This window comes from Apium graveolens, chromosome 11, assembly GCF_009905375.1.
Source record: "Apium graveolens cultivar Ventura chromosome 11, ASM990537v1, whole genome shotgun sequence".
In the NCBI taxonomy this organism is placed as follows: domain Eukaryota; kingdom Viridiplantae; phylum Streptophyta; class Magnoliopsida; order Apiales; family Apiaceae; genus Apium; species Apium graveolens.
Window position 1 is genome coordinate 93,667,948 of NC_133657.1, and position 6,057 is coordinate 93,674,004.

At 38.1% G+C, this 6,057-nt stretch overlaps 1 non-coding gene across 1 annotated transcript; it reads left to right on the forward strand.

Moving 5' to 3' along the window:
- Nucleotides 1-428: 428 nt before the first annotated feature.
- LOC141699059 (small nucleolar RNA R71) lies at nt 429-535 on the forward strand. Its single transcript, XR_012565548.1, has one exon. It is a non-coding gene; the product is annotated as a small nucleolar RNA R71 (small nucleolar RNA).
- Nucleotides 536-6,057: the final 5,522 nt, after the last annotated feature.

Genomic DNA, 6,057 nt, shown 5'->3' on the forward strand with positions numbered 1-6,057 from the left:
GATGATTTCTATTATTAGGATGATAAGTAGCTGGCACAGGCTGCTGCGGTCGCTGATAATTGTTCACATACTGAACAGATTCATTAACAAGAGAACACTGATCCGTAGCATGAGAGCCTGCACAAAGCTCACAGACAATAGCTATTTGATTGACTTCATAGTTGGCTAAAGAATCGACCTTCATAGACAGCGCTTGGAGTTGCGCTGCAATAGCTATAGCTGCATCAACTTCCAGAATACCTGCTACCTTTCCAGGCATCATCCTTTGAGTTGGATTTTGATACTCGTTTGCAGCCAGAGTTTCAATCAGATTATAGGCTTCAGTATAGCTTTTGGCCCACAAAGAGCCTCTAGAAGCTGCATCGAGCATGGGCCTAGATTGGACCCCCAAATCATTGTAGAACCCAGTGATCACCATCCATTCAGGCATACCATGATGTGGACACTTTCTCAACATCTCTTTGTAGCGCTCCCAAGCTTCGCATATAGATTCTCCTTGTTGCTGCGCAAACTGAGTAAGAGCACTCCTCATAGCTGCAGTCTTGGCCATTGGATAGAACTTCACCAGAAACTTTTGTGCGAGATCTTCCCAAGTAGTGATTGACCCAGCTGGTAAATAATGTAACCAATCCTTAGCTTTGTCCCTCAGAGAGAATGGGAAAAGCCTCAGCTTGATAGCCTCATCAATAACACCATTATATTTTAAAGTACTACAGATCTCGACAAAATTCCTGATATGCATGTTGGGATCTTCAGTCACAACACCTCCGAAAGAAACAGAATTTTGCACCATATGAATAGTGCCCGACTTGATTTCAAAAGTATTGGCCTGAATAGCCGGATGAATGATGCTTGACTGAATGTCATCAATTTTAGTCTGAGAAAAGTCCATTAGAGCTGGATTAGCTGGAACTATACGATCACCCATTGTTACAGGTTCTTTCTTCTCACTCTCTGTATCTGAATCTTCAAAACCTATCTTCTCCGAAAAGTCAAGAGTTGAATCTGTCTCTTCAGCCGTATCTAGATTTCTCTTGCGGGTGCGAGAACGTGTTTGCATAAACGCTCGCTAGAGTACCTGAAACACAACAGGAAGCAGTAAGTAACAAGTCTTAATCAATGAATCCTAATGACCACTGATAGCAAGTACATAAGCTAAACAAATTAACACCGAGTCCCCAGCAGCGGCGTAAAAAACTTGTTAGGGCACAAAACATGCGCTAATTAAATCACACAAGTATACGCGTTCATAAGTAATATAGAATGATTTCTACTACGTTCCCACATAGACTCTGATTAATTATATTTAATTAACACTTACTCACCAATGTATGATTACTCTTCAATGTCAAGACAATAACAATTAAGGTTGATTAACTAATATTAACTACGTGAATTAAACACTTAAATTATCAATATTAAATACACATGAGATCATAACTTCATTAATACTTCATTCAATATTTATTGTTATTACCCTTAGCATGTAATGGTGATGATATTAATCAAACAACACGAAACTGATAAACGCCAACTTTCATTGTATGAATACCATTCTACCAAGCATCCACAATTAAGATAGAAGTTGAATATGCATCAATTATGTTGAGACCCTATATGTCTACAGAATTTGACAATATAACGATTTAAGCACAAGTTATTCATTATGATTACACATGGCAAGTAAAACGGTTAGATTTACCCACTAATCATGCATACAATACATGAACCTATGCTAGCATGACAAGTTCTAAATCTCAAGATTCACTGTCGCTTCACAAGAGATTAACACGCTATCTTATATGTTCGTGACGCACATAAGATGAATAAGCACAATCTTTTCTAGATATCATACAATCACCACATACCAAGGTATTAAACAATTAACTTAAAAAATCTATAGTAAATTCGCTATGACCCCATGATCACGAGTAGCCCATGATAGAACTCATCGTCACCATGGGTTCATATGAAAACATGATATAAACACAATGATATAAACTAATAAAAATTACTTAATAAAAACATAGTACGTCATAAGAGTATTAAGGTTCAAGAATAAAGAAAACTAGCATCCACTGTTACAATGAATTAAAAGAGTCACAAGATAAACGTATGCTTCCTCTTCTTCGTTGTTGCATGCTAAAATAGTCTTCTTAATCTTCTCACCTTGTTACTTGTTCCTTATTTTTTTGTGAAAACGTCTCCCAAATAGGTTTATATAAGAATTCACAAGAAACAGCGCTGTCAGAAGCCCGATAGAACTCAAATTAGAAAATCCAGAATTAAAATTCCCACAGCCAGGCGGCCGCCTCCAATCTCCACGCGGGCGCCTCCTGGCAGGCGGTCGCCTGCTCCTTCCAGGCGGGCACCTGCAACCTTTCTGGAAAAATAATATTTTTGCTTCTGATTTTGTTGATTTCTTCGCACAACTCCCGCAATTGATCCCAAGCACTTCCCTAGTCTTATTTTGATGAATTCTCCCTATATAAGCAAATTATACCCTGAAATGCAAAAATACTAGAAAAACACATCATATACACAAAATACTCGATTTCAAGACATCAATTCAAGCCTTTATGAGACGCTCTAAGTGGTATAAAATGCCACTTATCATGGATCGGCATTTAACATTCCCTGACCACTTGTGATTCCAGGTTTTCTAGCATGAGAACTTCCACCATAAATCTTCTTTAATGTTTCAGAAGAATTTCTTCTAGGTGCAGGATTTTTGCTTCCCCGTAGTAGCTTCCTCTTCTCTTTAAGAGTAATGTTAGGACGAAAATACGCGCTAATATTCACGCAAGTATACACGATCGTAAGTAATATAGAATCAATTCTAGTTCGTTCCCACAAAGACTGGTTTAGGTTAATTTCAATCAATGCACTTATGCAACAATGGTATGGTTATTATTCAATGCTAAGACGAATAACAAATTGAGATTGTTTATAACTAAGATTATTAACTAACATGCAATTAACTATGAGAATTAAAAGGTTGATTTAATTATATAATATAAACACGGGATTCTAACTTCATTACTACTTCATTCAATAGCCTTTTTGTTTTTAACCTTAACATGAAATGGTGATGACACTAATCTGGTAACAGAAACTAGTAATCACCAACTTTCGTTGCAGGAATACCTTACTACCAGACATCCACAAAAGAGATAGAAGCTGAATAGACACCAATTATATTAAGATCCTATATGTCTATAGAATTTGACAACATAACGGTTTAATGTGCAAGTTATCTATCGTGATTACATAGGGCAAGTAAGATGTTTAAAATTACTTACGAATCATGCATATCAATTACATGAACCTATGCTAGAATGGAAATTTCTGAACCTCTAAATTCACTGTCGCTTCATTAGAGATTAACACACTATCTTATAAGTTCGCGACGCTCATAAGACGAATAAGCACAAACAATACTAGGATATCATACAACCACCACACACTAAGACATTAAAACATATTAACTATTGAAATCCATAAGTAAATCCGCTAGAACCCCACGATAATGATTAGCCTATAACCGAAGTCATCATCACCGTGGGTTCCAATGAAAGCATGGTATAATAAACTAGGTCTCTATAAATATGAATAATAAAACCAAGTATATTAAACAAGAGTCTAGGTTCAACAAATAAGAAAACTAGCATCCAAGATTACAACTTAAAATAAAGAATCACAAGAATAAACTAGATCCTCTTCGCCTTCATTGAATTGTGCTATACGGTCTTCTTACGTCTTCTCCTTAAGCTCTGCTACGTCTTGTTATGAAAAATGACCTTAAGTTATCATTATATAGCAGCCCTGATTAGCATAGAAGTCCAGAAATCAAAATTGTATTAGAAACATGATTCTTGAAACCCGACCTGGCGCGGCCGCGCACTTCACCAGCGGGGGCGAGCTGACATTCTGTTCACCTGACGCGGCCGCGCGCTACTATAGCGCGGGTGCACTAACCTTCTGGAAAAAACTCTGATTCCTGTTTTTCTTGCTGGCTTGAGATGGCGATCCATGAGCTTACTTCCTGGACACATTCCTAGCACCAAATTAGCACCAAAACAATGCTAAATCTCCTTGATCCCTGTTATATGCCTGAAATGTAAAAACACTACAAAACACATCAAAAACACAATTAACTTGAGTACAAAACATCAATTCAAGCCTTTATAGAGCATTCCAAGTGGACATAAATGCCACTTAACACACCCCCAAACTTGAACCAATGCTTGTCCTCGAGCATAAACAGACTCAAAGAACGAGAAATAAAAATGCATGAATGCAAGCTACATGAATGCAACGATCCCCTCAGATTAACTAAACCAACCAATGAGCAACATCTCAACAAATGCATTTATTCACACAAAGATCAATCAAATCTAATAAATCAACTCACAAACTAGGAACGTGCGTGTGTGCAAATGCTTACAGATATACTATCGCAACTAGATCAATAATCATGACTCACTACTCAACAAGGAAATCACAAGGTTCTAAATAGAATAAAAGCTAAACTCAAATGACCGACAACACTTCAATTCTTATATCGGAGTTATACATGGATTCATGCTTTTATTGCTAACACTTGAACAACACAAATATGCTTATTTGACCGTGCAATGAGTGAGGTCCACAAAAGACTTATACAATAATACCCATGTAACGAGCGTTAGGTTAGTAGATCCCAGACTATAAAAGCCTTATGTCACTAGGCACAAAGTCCCCTAAAAACTTAATAACTCGAGTATTAAAGAGCCCACTTATGATCAATCATGCATAACACATATTTTTCTCTCTTTTTTCCTTTTTTTCATGATTTCTGAACGAGTGTGTTTCGCTCCATCTCGTTCAACCCTAGACTACTCATATAAAATGAGTCGGCTACTAGCGATTTGACACCTAGCCACGACAACTAACAATGAAATCCAATTTTTTTCTCCAATTTTTAAATATCCATGCTATCTTACCATTAAGAGAATACCCTAAATTCTAAATATAAACAAATGATTATACCTTGACAAACAAACAAAACATGATCATGATCTAGCACTTCAAGCAACCTATAAGACTTAGTGAAATTTTATTGCTTCTAGTATGCAAATCAACTCGATAAGACTTAACATCACTAAACACGACATCACTACACTGGCATTAATATCACAAATCAATCGGAAAAGCAAACTTAAGGGATCATGTTATAATGCAAATGCAACTATATGCAACATACGATTATGCAAAATAAAAAAAAACTACTACATGTCAAATATGCAACTATATGAACTAAACTATCATGAATATGTAAACTATATGAGACTCACACATAACATATATTCCTTAACTACCACCCCCAAACTTAAAATATTCACTGTCCTCAGTGAAGGTAATAGTAAGGAATCAGGCATACCTACTCAGAATCAGGGTCATCACCCTCATGGGGTGGTGTGTTAGCAGTGTCAGGAGGCGGGTACACAAAGTCCTGACCGAATACTGGCCACTAGATGTCAATCCCGTAGCTCAGAATGCAGTCCCCAATGCCTGGGTAAGGTCCTGTGCAAACCGACTATGGATGTCATGCATCACATCCATCCTCCTCATCAAGCGCCTATACTGCGCTGAACTCAAACCAATACTGCCCTGTGCTTCCTCCTGCTGCTGCTGCTGTGACCATGAAGAACCGGCCTCCTCACCTAACTGAGCTCTCCATGTTGCTCTCCTAGCCTGAGAAGAACCGCCATCATACGTCTGATCAGCTGGACGGCCACCCGGTAAGTGATCATATCAGTAACCGAGCCCCTTCGGATCAGGCTTACCTCCTCCCCACTCCTACATAACTGCTATCGTCGAACTATCAATCGGGGCACTAGGAAGCTGCAACTGCTCGTATACGGGCCAATGAACTCCAACCGTCACACACAGCTTTGTCACAATGGATGCATAGGGAATATCCCCCGTAGTGCTCCGTCGCAAGAACCTTAAAATCCCCTGAAATATAAGGGACCCCAAGTCCACATAATCACCCTATAGAATACTGTACAACAG